At 29.3% G+C, this 14,321-nt stretch overlaps 1 long non-coding RNA gene and 1 pseudogene across 1 annotated transcript; one reads left to right on the top strand and one right to left on the bottom strand.

Moving 5' to 3' along the window:
• The first annotated feature begins 3,491 nt into the window (after nucleotides 1-3,491).
• Nucleotides 3,492-4,365, top strand: LOC145093031 (uncharacterized). Its single transcript, XR_013702731.1, has 2 exons — nucleotides 3,492-3,986; nucleotides 4,086-4,365. It is a non-coding gene; the product is annotated as an uncharacterized LOC145093031 (long non-coding RNA).
• Nucleotides 4,366-12,912: 8,547 nt separating this feature from the next.
• On the bottom strand, nucleotides 12,913-13,299 carry LOC145095618 (bZIP transcription factor 44 pseudogene; annotated as a pseudogene).
• Nucleotides 13,300-14,321: the final 1,022 nt, after the last annotated feature.

The following is a 14,321-nucleotide window of genomic DNA, read 5'->3' on the forward strand; positions in this document are numbered from 1 at the left end:
AAAAAACATTAAACCTGTCAAGGGAGACATGCAGAAAAATAAAGCCCCAACTCCGATTTCTTTTGGTTTATTTTGGTAATTAGTTTCTTTTTTCGGCAGACAATGATTAGTTTCAATACAATGATTAGTTTGCTTCAGAAACATGTCATATTAAATTTAAGACACAATGTATTATAAGAAACATAAGGGGAGATAATTTATAATAGCAACAATAAGAAAAATACATATAGGAAATATTGGCAATACCTTTAATCTCTATCTGGTGTTATGTGAATCCCGTTCAAATCCATCAATATAACCCACTTTTCAGATTATGGGTAAACGTGGTTATTTAGGACGATAATATAATGGGAAAGTTGGTCACCATGGCCTATAAAATAAAACCAACATCAAACTTCTTACACTTATGATTCTAAGTAACAATATATACATCTTTATATGGGCAGGAATAACACACTTAGTCACTCACAAACATACATAGTGACAACCACTTAACACAAACACAACAACACACAATAGAAATAACCACACCACCGAACACCAAACAAAGCACATTTCTTGTCATTTTTCCATTTAACTTGTCATATGTTTAAAGGGTTAAACTAAAACCTATATAAACAAATTTAATACCTTCTTGCATTTAACTTGTATTTCTTAACATTTTCCCCATAAAGTAGAGCTTGAACCTTTTCCTTTCTCTCAGTAGCAACAGTAAACAAATCTGGAATCCCAACATTATTAGCAAATTGTAATTCTTTGGAAAGTTATCTAAACCAAATCCTCTACAATTTATTGAATAAAAAGAAAATTTGTAGCTCTAGCCTTTAACATTAAAGAAGTCTATCAAGTTGTTCTAAAAATCAAGTTCAACCTCTTTTAGAGATCTTTCTGAACCAGATACTAGGAAGTCATCCTCCCCGTAGTGTAATTCAGGCTTTAATCTTAGTTCTATTGTATTTAAAATTAAACTTTTACCTATAAGCATAATTAGGCAAATAAATATTGAATGAAATAGAAATAATGCAATTGTAAAATTATAATCACGTCAAAAACATTGTAAGTAAACAAAAAAAATGACAAAAAATTGTTGAAAATGTTCCTACTTTTCTATTTAATGGGATGTAATTGACTTTTCCATTTAATTCAAAGTAATTTATAACGTCAAAGTAATGTACCAACGAAATATTATGCATGTTATCTCAATGATTATGCTAAAATGGGCAATTTTAAATGGTTTTATGAAATTAAAAGTTCAGCCTCTAGAAATTGTGTACTATAATCAACAAACATCAATATATACCTAGATTTGTAGATTTTCCTTCCACAGTCATCATTTCGATATCTGAACAAAATATATTTACACCAAATTAAAAGTTCAGCCTCTAAAGTTTCATTATGACAATCATCAAATATCAATATATATGTTAAGAATATTCCTATTCTATTTCTCTATGCAAATAAACCCTTGAAAATCAAAACATTTTTTTAATAAAGAAGAACATAATGAAGGATTGTTGCTTAAAAATCTAAATAAAACCTACAAAATGAGGTTATACTTAGCTGTAATTGAAAATGAAGAAGTGGGAGTGAATTTTTAGGGCTTCAAACCGTACATACCTGGGATTCAAAAATCAAACAACAAAATGGTTAAAAATAGAAAAATTAGCAAATGTTTACAGAATAACTTTAATTTGATACAAAACCTACTTGGAATAATTCAAAAATCTAGGATGTGTCTGCACAATTTTCGAAAACTTCAACGTTGATTCAAATATCTGCACAAATCTAACACCTAGTTTGCATACAACATATACATCTACTCTGATTTCGGACTTGTAAACAGGGAATGAATCTTTAGATAGAGAAATTAGAGATGGGATGAAGAATTTGGAGTAAGTGAAGAAACCATAGATACTGATTAATAAATCTAAATCAAGAACTAAAACTAACCTGCTGCTTCCTCGCCTCCTTCCCCTCATCTTCCAGTGACTTAGGATTGTCTATACCTTTAAGATAAGGAAAAAACGAAAATCATGGTTGCTGCTAAATTTCATATCACATGAAGCGTAAAAAACAAACAAATCGTTATTCTTGTTGGATGTTGGGTTATTCTTCAATTCAACATCATAAATAAACACTCAAAACCTGTAAAAATACTGAAATAACATAAAATAATACATAAGATGAAGGGAAAAAATTCGAGAGAGGGAAAGAGAGAGAGAGAGAGAGAGAGAGAGAGAGAGTGAGAGTGAGGGATGACGACAGTAGGTCGATTTGGATAAGAGAGACTCACTTTTACATGGAAAAATTAAGATAAAGGGATGTTGGCATTGTAAATCCTTTCTGAATCATTCAATCATCGTACTAAAGGGCAGTTAGATAAAAAAACACAAAATATACGTAAAATGATCATAGAGATGAAAATTAAAACAATTAGAAATGCAACAACACACAATAAAAACAAATAAAAACCCTAGATTAAGAAGGGATAAATAAATCCATGGACTCACAACTTAAAGTTTACATCTCCTCTTGATTTCTCTTGGCCTAGTCTCGTCCTACATTTCTCGGTCTTCCTGGGTGATTTCTATCACCGATATCTCCAAATCTAGCTTAAATATTGAATAGTTAAGTGTGATAATAGACTCTAATATCTGTTTTGCTTGAAAAAACGAAAGGAGAAATTCAAGAAAAAGAAGAAGAGATTCAAGATCAAAATCTTGTTTCTCAAAATATAACCAACCGATATATAGGGAAAGGTGATCAATATCGGGGGATTTGGGTTTCAGTTGATGACTTGGTCTCAAGCGTGAAGGGAGATTCTATGTTACACCCGATTTTTTTATTGATCGAGTTTGACAGACAAGTTAATCATGCATTTGAAACTTGTACTTATAGCTTTAGTAATCCACACCTGTTTGACTGAGTTTTAAGTGATAATTCAAATTCAAATGAAAAATAAAGGCAAGTTCAAATAAGATTGGGAAAGAATGTACGAGGATACCGCTAAGAAATATAATGCATTAGGTTTTGTACATTGCGTTTAATATTTTGGACGTCTTAATCTATTGTTCACCGATTTCATTGGTCTTTACTAACTTAATTAGCCGAAGTTAAAGACGGATTTGGTATTTGAGGGATTCATTGAATTGTACTTGGGGTTTTATAATTTGAACGTTTGAATTTATAATATTATTTTATTTTCAATTAGTTGTACATTATGCATAGAGATTTGAACGTCTTAAAAATTAATATTATTATAATGAATCTATTTATAGAAATAGTGATATATATATATATATATATATATATATATATATATATATATATATATATATATATATAATAAGCATTTAGTCTCAAATGCTGAATTTTAAGATGTACAAGCCCTTAAAAAATTATCTTAAAAACATTATGTACAACAACTTTATGCAATACTTTATCTAATACGTATCTACATGGGGAGACTCATTCAACAATTTACAATTCTTTGTTGCATTCTTCTTTTATCCCCTGTCTTTGTGCCTATATTGCAGAAAATTAAGGAAATATTGGTCAAAATTGACTCAGTATTCCCTTATTTTCCGCAGATTAAATTGGTCTACCCGTAAACTCTGTATATTATCTCTTATCTCTTATCTCAGTCAATTAATTGGCATTTCTTGTGGAAGAACCCTTTTCCATGTCTTCTCTCCTTGAACTCTCTGATAAGAACCCTAATCCATATCCCTCCTTTTCCATTTATGCTTTTTGTATCCACATTTGCCTTTTCCACCAGTATGTCTTACAATCCTTACCATGAACTGGTGTTCCCTTCTCCTCTCCACCCCACCACCACCAAACCATCGCCACTCTGAAAACCCTAGAGACCATCGTCTCCAACACCACCCAACCCTCTCTAAAAACCCTAGACATGACATTTACCATCGTCTCCTCTAACATCTCCCACCACCATCTCCTCTAAACAGGCATGTTTGTGATTAAAGGTTCGATTTTCTGTTTTTTTTTCCTATTTTTACATCAAATTTGAAATGGGCATTCTATTTTTGTTTCTGTTATTCATTAGAATGTTGATGGTAGTGTAGAAATCGTATCAAACAATGGCAATTGAAGAGGCGTCAATGGACTAAAACATTGGATCTGTTAAATCCCTACAGGTTCAGTCAATTTGATTTCTCTTCTTCCTTACCTCCTTACTGTTAGCCACCTCATCGCCGCCTACAAACCCACCACTCTTTGTAGCCAATGATCTGATTCAGGCCTTTAGTTCAGATCAAGTTTATAAATGTAAAAAATCATACAGATAAGTATGTTCCCGTTGTCTCTTTTTGAATCTGAGAAATATAAAAAGTTCCCATTATTGAATGTTGGATTTTATCTTATTTAATTTACTAACCGATCTTGATGTTACACTTTGTTATTCTTTACAGATCTAATCCTCAAAATAATTTTTTTTTGTCTTTTAACTGCTTTGGATTTTACACATCTAAACTTCAGTGAATAGGGGTTATCATACTCCTGAACTTTGTTCTTATATTGTAGGTTCAAATGATGATGTCTTTTGGAATAATTTCTATCAGGAGCTACTATTGTGTATTAAGTTCATGCAATTTCTTTTTTTTCTCTATGACCATGGCTAATTAGTACCAAATTCACTAATAATTGTTTATGAAATCATGATTGTCATTATTATTTATTAATTTGTTTAGGCTTCAAAGTTGATGAAGAGAAAGCTACTTGAATTGGCTATAAACTTTGTGGAGAGAATGAATCATGTAGATATATAGGTTTTAATGGAATTGAAGGAAAGTATATACCAAGTTTCTATATATTATGGTCATTTTACTTTGTTGTTTTTAGTCTCTATTTATTTTTTTAATTCAATAATTCTTTGGGACAAGAAGATTGCCAACTGTACCATTTGATTTCATCCCAGAACAAGAAGGTTTCTTACTTTTTTATATTGATGACTTATGTTTCGTTCCATATTATTCTAATTCGATGATGGAATATTTGTCATCAAGGTACCATAATTCCTTTATTTAAATTATTACCATGTTTTGTTCCATATTCTACTTGTTTTTGGTTTGAGATTTTTTTCTTGGAATTCTTTGGGTATTAAGCTTCAAAACTTGCCGAATAGTAAAAATATCTAGAATGTAATAGAAAAAAATTGCATCGTTTCGTTCAGGCTATTACATTTGGAGAGAAAGAAATAAAATATTTTTAAAGAAAGAGAATAATTATGTGGAAAAAGTGGTTGGATTCAACACTGATGACATTAGATGTAAATTGTTGGGTTTTAAAAAAGATTATATGAGTGTTAATAAGGACGTATGTGCGAATTAGAGAATTTCTTACCATAATGATCATTTTTGTGAATTGAAAAAAGGAAAAAAAAAAAATAGAAGCTCAATGGACGCACCTAATAGTTTTAGTTTCACTATCAAAAACAGTTAAAGAGGGAAGGGTATATTTGGTATTTTACAAATACAAGATTTGGAGGAAATGAATACTTCAACTTTTTTTTCAAAGAGTTGAACGCTTTGAGAGTCAATTTTTGATTTTTAATCTCAAAAATGGCAATATGATGTGGCTGGATTAGTTTACTAAGGAAGGGCTTTTTGGTTTTTTTTGAAAGTGTTGAATTCACAGTCATAATATTGATGGAATTGGTCTATTTTGCTGCCAATTTAATTCAAAGAATGAAGGGTATAATTGATATTTTATAAACATTAGAGTTGGTGCGACATCTTTTATGATGTAGAACTGAAGGATGTTGGGAGTAATTTTCTTTTATTCTCAACAATGACGATTATAGCATCACCCTTATTTGCATCATGAGGTTTGGTTGGTTAGATATGAAAGGGCATTTTGGTTCTTTTCTATAAAAACACATTTATAAAATTTTAATGTATCTCAATTGTATTAGGAGGCTGATTTTGGATAACAAAGAAATATCATTTTTGCATTTTTTTAAAAGAAGTGCAAGGGATGGTATTTCATATTGTTTAAAAGCATTGATGTGGTTATTTGGTTCATTAATATGACGAAAGATATAACTGATAATTTTTTATGACTATAGATAAAAGAAATATTAATAAAGAAGAATCAATGTGAGAAAATGTCTAATCAATTTTTTTAATAAAAATATTACTGATTGAAAATTAAAAATTCTTTTATTATGTAAAATCAAAAATCCAAACTAATAATATATAAAAAGTGGTCATAGATATTCCCCCACCGAGAAGGCTTCTAGATGCGAGGACATTCGTTTTAGATGATGGAAAAGTTGATATATTCCTTAATATATTTTTAATATTAACCGAAAACAATTTTTTTTTATTGTTATGACAACTTTTTAATCTCACAAAACAACAACATATTTATAGGCTCCTACTGATTTAAACAAACACCATTACATAAAGTTATAGTATATGAAAGCACTGATCAATCCATGGTTCTTGGACTTTCTATAACGGGTCGATGGTGAAGTTGAAAAAACGATGAATATGTAATGGACTTGGCGAAACAGGTATGGAACCTTAGTTGCTGAACAAAGTAATAAAAAAGACGATTATGAAACCGTTACAGAATACAAAGTTGATTTGTACAATCACATTACATATATTTTGAAATACGACCTGCTTTTGAAACAAACTAATGGCTGAAAGATAATTATCCAAACTTTTATTTTTTATTGGTGCTGATTTCGTATTTGTTATCATGACTCATACTGATAATTGTTTAGATGTATTAAACTATTTGCACAAAAGAATTAATCGCCTCTAGGAACAAATTTCCGGAAAAACTATTTGCACCCGTCGCTTGTCGCGGGTAAACGGGCTAGTCTATCTCTCTCTCTCTCTCTCTCTCTCTCTATATATATATATATATATATATATATATATATATATATATATATATATATATATATATACACACACACACACACAAAAAGAGAGAGAGAGAGAGTTAGGTTCAAATATTTCTCACATCTATTGTGTGCTAGAATGCACCAATAGGAATTTAGTATTAATTATATGTATATTAAATGCTATCCATACTTATAACTCATTATTATGGAAACTAATTAAATTCATTATTATTGTCAACAATAATATTCTTTCAGAATGAATTCATATCTAGAAGAATGAAAGTGTATTCTAACAGAAAGAGAGTTTATTCAAATAGAATACACTTTCGTTCTTCATATTCCATGCAACTTTATTGTATTTTAACTGAGTGGTCCTGAAACAAAATATGAATTCATATATAAAAACCTAGATGCGAATTTATTCTGAAAAAATGTTATTGCTGACATTAATTCGGATTTAATTAGTTTCCATAAAAAGATAATTATAACTATGGATATCATTTAATATACTTATAATTATGGAAATAATTTAATATATATATATATATATATATATATATATATATATATATATATATATATATATTTCATTAAATAATTATTTAATTTACTAAATTCATATTGGTGCATTCTAGCACACAATATATATATATATATATATATATATATATATATATATATATATATATATATATATATATATATATATATATGAAAATAGAAACAAAACCAACAACCTAATCTCACACACAATAAATCTGGAGTAATCAACAATAACCAATCAATACCTAAAGGCTTACAGCATATAAACCCTAAACTGGAGTCCAAAAAAAAATGAGAAAGAAGCAAAAAGAAAGGATGAAGGTAAGAGACTAAAGATTATGCGTGTGTATCAGTGTATGAAGAGAAACACAGCCCAATCTTGTTCATCCAATAAGCCTGTTTAGCCCATAAACATTCTTTAGCCCAACTTAAGATTTAAGTCCATCAACATTATAACTCATTAAATATTACATGACCTGTCCATATTTAAACAAGAAATAATTAATAATTAACTACACAAAACTTGCTCGACAAATGCAAAACTAAGATTGTATTTTATGTTCATATTTCATTTAGTTTAGAGAGTTTTTTGAAGAAAAAAAAATTGTAAATGAAAAAATAATAATACATTATATAATATTGATTTGCCAAAAACAAATCTGAAATATCTAAAACAAAATGTAGAGAGGAATAAAAAATCTGCTTGCGGCTTACTGAAAAAAAAATAATAAGAATGATGGACAGAAAAAGAGAATGGTATTAGGGATGAGAATTTGACCTGAAAATTAGAACTGAACTAAACAAAATTAGGCTCGAATAAGAAATTCGATTCGGTTCTCGGGTATCTATATTAGGCTTATTCGGTTCTCGGGTATCTATATTAGGCTTATTCGGTTCTCGGGTTATTCGGCTTAGGTTACCTAAACAAGGGTTTATTCAGTTCTAAATACCAGCCTGGAATTGAAAAGTCGTTTTTTTAATCGTATTTTTCTTGCTACACTGAATGACCTACATTCAATCGATTCGATCGTGTTTTTTTTTGTCTCTCCTGTGATCGAGTTGTACATTCAAGAGAAAAAAAACCTATTGCTTTGTATTACCGAAGTCGACTTCCTACTCAATCATTCATATTCATAAATTGAGTGTCGATCCTTCCTCTTTATATTCAGAAATCGACAATTTATTATTTATCTTTAAGGATTCACAAATTCCTATCTTGTCAAGTCATGAAAATGTGTATTAGGTTTCTTTTCGTGTTATTCGAGTTATAGAATCCTAATACGGTTCTTTTCGATTATATTAGGTCCTTAATCATCTTATACATGTTATTCGGGTAATAACAGAATTGAACCGATTAATACACGGACCGAACCAAACTTGTATTTGTTATTCGATCTGGTTTTCGGTTAATGCAATACCCTTATTTGGTTTTTGGGTTATTTGGATTCGGTCTTATTCCGACCCGAATAATATCCCTAAATGGCACAACTGTTTGTGGTGTTTGGAAAAACCATCTAATATCAGTATACCACCTATATGTTATTGATGTAAAAGTTTCATATTAAAGCATTTTGTCAAAATGCATTTTAATATTATTATTTTTCTTCATTAACATCGGTTTGATTTATAAGCTATTGAAAATATATGATTCTAAATTACTGAATTAAGATCTTTATTTTTCGATGGTATATATGAAATGTTAATGTGATATCGTGTACATCAAATCCAAATAACAAAACTATATTTACTATTTTTAGAACAGTGTATTAGTGTACACCACTCAATGTTTTAAAATCCAGTTTCAACTGGTCGGTCGAACAGGTTGGACCAGAAACCGGAGATGAAGCGGTTCAACTATCACAAATTTTACGTTGATTTCTGAACCGAATTGAATCGGTCGGTTTTAGAAAAACCCGGTTGAACCGGTCAAAATAAATCAGTTTGACCGGTTAAACCGAATAAAAACACATGAAAAAAAAAACAATTCACATAATAACTTTGATGATTTTTTTTTCAAATATATTTAGTTTTTCTAAATAAAAACATATGATAATGTTTTAAAGTTTTTTTATGTGTTTGTATTTATTTAAAACTATATTTTTTTTGTATTATAATTTATTTTTATTTTTTATATATATGGATTGATATAAAACACTAAAAGTTATGGTTATGTTTTATTTTAATATATTTGGATTGATCTACAACTTATTTTTATATGTATTTTTAATGTTTGAACTTGTAAACGTCAAATTTATTATTTGTATATACATGTGTGTGTAGGAAAAAAGAAAAAAAGATAGAAACATATTGATCCGACAGTTGAACCGGTTAAACCGGAAACCAACCATCATACTGATTCAACTAAAAAAACCGTTTTTTAAAACATTGCACCCACTACTCCATTTGGTATGATATTTACTATTATATCTATCTTTTTTTTAAATGTCATTATAATAAACATTTTTTTAAAATAATTAGGCAACTTTTGTTGAAATTTTAACCTTTATAACTATACTTTTTTATTTCTATATAACATGATACGTTTTTATTTGTAGAGTGTGTATATCTTTTTATGTTATACATGTAAGTTTTTTATTCCACCTAACTTGATTTCTTTTCAAACCAACTTAATGTTAAAAATGCTGTATTTTTCTTTAAACTAAGGTCCTATATCTTTCCATGTTCCAAACAGATCTTTCTAGCTGAATAGGCCGGAAAGATTGATTGATTTGCATAAAAAATATGTCTATCCCGATAAGATATATTTTTTTCCATAAAACCCCTAAATAATATATTTCTGACTGAATGGGCTGAAAATACAATTGTGTCACAAACCTCGCATCTTTCTTTCTTCTCTTTGGCGCTCTTCATCAGACATCATCGCCTCCTCATTAAGTTCCTTCCTTCGTCACCAGCCTGCCTTCCCCCGCTGGAACGCCGTTGCAGCCACCAGCTCTGCCCCATAGGTAACCATCTCATCTCTTATTTTATTTTTATTTTTCTGATTTGTTTCTTCTGATTGGAGAGTACTAGACGTGAACCTTCATCTTTTTCATCTTATTTCTTTCTTCTGATTTCCGAGCATCGCATTTATGAGGACCATTTCATATATAAAGTTTCAATCAAAAATTCTGAATTTAACATAATTTTGATTTTGTATGACAATTTGTATTTTGATTTTTAAATGACTATGTGTAATTTTGATTTTGTATGATAATTTATATGTTGTATAATTATTCAGTAATTTCATCCATCACAATATACAACAATAGGGTGATATATATGGTCATTTTCATCATTAGGCACAGTCAATCATATGTATAATCAAACAACATGATTTCTTTCCCAGTTAGTAAACTTTCTCCAACAATACTTTATCAAACAGTATTTTCCCAAACAAAAACTATTAAACGGACCCTAACTTAAAGTTAACAATGGTGTATAAAAAAAGAATACACAAAATACAAGTATAATTTTTTTATACTATACCTACAACCTACTTTATAAAATATCAAAATAACATCAACTCAGCAATTTATTTAACTATAATATTTTAACCAGGAAAACAATATATATATATATATATATATATATATATATATATATATATATATATATATATATATATATAATGGTAGATTAGACTTTTGTCATGCTGATGAAGATATTTAAAAGAACACATACATATTGGGAAGGTTGTGGATATAGAAGATTGATTAAGATATGATTTATATAGTTTTTTGATATATCTTTGGTTCAATAATTTAGGTTTGATGTCATCAACTTCCCATTATAGCTCCAATGGTATCTTAAACAAATGCCAACAAAAATGACCACCAACCACCCTTAAACATATCTAATGCTTCTCTTTCCTAGCCATCGATATTGGATAGATATATCAATCAATGGTTAAGATTTATTCGTATTCTTTCATTACGTATGAATTAGACCATTTATCTGCATTCTAAAGTTAGACCCTTTATCTACATTCTAGATCATGGTATCACACTTTTGACCATTCAATTACAAAATGTAGAAGCAATGGTTCAATAATACCAATTATTTGGTGGTATTATCTAGTGAATAGTGGACCAAATACGATTAATAAACCAAAAAAACATAACGAGTGCAAATTGATCATGATCGATATATGCATATAATTCAAATAAATATGTGCATGTGAAGACAAACCAGACGAAAAATAGTCGATGTTAATTTATTAAAGTTAAACGTCATCAAAGTATTTTTAATTCGAAGGTCAGATAAATGTGGTTTACCATTGATATTTTTTTTAGATTGGAATTAACATTTCCTCCTTAATAAATTGAAGGTTTTTTTGCTACATGTGAATCTCTTATGAGTTTTGATATTTATCATTTTATGGTATTTTTGAAATAAATATAATCCACTTGTCAAATTTTGGTTTGTTTCAATTTTTAAAATTAAAGTCATATATTATATATGTAAATTATTAAATATCACATATATGATATTAAATTGCAATAAATATGTTTCTTCTTTATTTTAACGTTGTACATTAAAAAAATATTTTCTATTTACACTTTAATGTTTATTTTTTTTTAAATCAACTTGTATATTACACGAGTTTCACACCTACTTTTATAATTAAACTAAAATTATTCATGAATTAAATGTGATTTTCTAAAATTAGCTTGAAAAATCGATGAGTAAATAAAAATGGATAATGACTTAGAAGGGTAATAAGGTTTCCGGTTTGTCCGTATTAGGTCACAAAGGTTTTTTTTTGTACGTATTAGACCAATATGGTTGTTATTACCGTTTAGAAATAGTCATTTTTACCGGTTAAAATCGGTAAAAATGACTATTTCTAAACGGTAATAACTAGGGGTGGAATTGGTACGGTACCAATTCGTTTTTCCTTAAACCGTGTACCGTACCAACTATACTTGGTATAAAAAAATTGCTATCAGTATCGTATCAAATATATTTGGTACCAATATATTTGGCTACCAACAAGTTTGGTTGGTACAAATTGGTAATGGTATATACCGACTTATTTTATTTTTCTATTGTAAGATTTTAAAATAAGCAAATACATCAAGTAATTTTGATATTTAGTAAAGAAATTAGTTATGTAGTTTTTTTAATTTACAAAATAATTCTATTGAAGTAACGTTAAAATAACATTTTAGTTTTGTGTTTTAACGTGTTAATAACTATCGACTAATGCAACCAAATAACTTATATAATGTTCTTAAAACTCTAAACACTAAACACAACTAACAATTGAAAATTTGAAATATACGATTTTGTTTAAATGTAATCTATTTATTGTAAACATTTGAATCATAGTGTGACGCTCTTGAATCATAAATATGTGGATAATGTACACCAATTAACAGCATAAGTACGTTGTTTAAAGAGTTATTTTTAAGATTTATTAATTCAAGAACATGTCAACCATAAAATGATGATATTCATTCATCATGTAATTAATTGCAATGAAGACCTCACCATGCACTCCATGCTTTATTTTCATAGTCGACATCACTCATGACTAAGTTGAATCCATTACTAATCTCATTGAGTGACTCAAATTCGTGAGTCAACTCAGCCAATTGAGCTTTAAGAACCAAATTGTCGGACTCCATCTTGACGAACATCTGAGTTGTATCTTTCAAGTTGATGGCCATGCATTTGTTCTCACTCACGAGTTGACTCACTTGTCCTACAAGATCCTCCATATGTTTCTTTTTGCGTATCCTCGATTTCCTAGCAGATTCCCTGTTCGATATGGTTCTTTTTTGCTTCCTCGAGACCGAATCATGATTATCATCAGAAACCAAAACCAGGGGTTGAGTTGACTCATTAAATTTTGTCACACCACAAGTAGCCATGTTGATCATAAATCGAAAATACAGTCGTGATCACAGGAAAACAAGAGAATATAAATGCAAATACGTATATAATACTAGTGAAACATGCATGAAGGTATTTGGCTTCATGAGAAGACGTAGAACCAGTAGAGGAAAACAACCGAGAAAGATTGAACCAAGTGGGTGCGGCGGCGTAGGGTGGCGGAGTCTGTTGTGTAACCGGATAAGAGTGCTTCGCTAACCACCGGAGACATGATCATGACGATGCATCAAATAGTGTCAGTGATGAGAACGACTCTTAATTGATACGTGTTCTGGAGACTATGGTCATAAAGTGAAGAGGATGATGCAAGTTGCAAGAAATATAGATAGTCACGGGTTGCCCAATGCAAAGTAATTATATATAGTACATCCGTTTCGAGAAAAAGACAATTATTTAGGGTTAAATGAAATGTATTTTTGTACTTTTATTACACCAATACAATTTTTAATAGTAACTCAAACATCCATAAATCTATATATTAGTTTAAACAAGACTTTGAATTTTCAATCGATTGGTTAAAATTTAAAAGACGTTTTTTTAGAAAGTTTTCAAGAAATCAACTGATGATATGGTAAAAATATGTAACGTTTCGATGTTTCATCTTTCATGTCACTATCAACGATGTAAAAAATAAGGTAATCGGCAAGTCTTTTTAACATGTTACCTATTTGTTATTGCCCAAAGTTTTTGGATCGATTCAAGGTGGCCAACCCACCCAAAATCTAGAATAGTCTAAACTGTAAAGATGTCGTTTCTTCATGATTTGAAGGTGCTCCTCCTTTTCTTCTTCACTGACATCTCAAATTATTTGCCACCCTGGATTCGGATACTGTATATCTCATTCCCTTATGTCGGAAAGGACCTAATTACCACTATATATTTGGATAATAATTGGTTCTTCAATCGAACCATTTGAATTATACTATTTCGTTTGGATAATTAATCAAATATTATTTTGGATTTTGGATTGATTTATAAAATACTAATTTATTTATTTTTG

This window comes from Lactuca serriola, chromosome 3, assembly GCF_051521515.1.
Source record: "Lactuca serriola cultivar US96UC23 chromosome 3, Lser_US96UC23_V15, whole genome shotgun sequence".
Taxonomy (NCBI): Eukaryota; Viridiplantae; Streptophyta; class Magnoliopsida; order Asterales; family Asteraceae; genus Lactuca; species Lactuca serriola.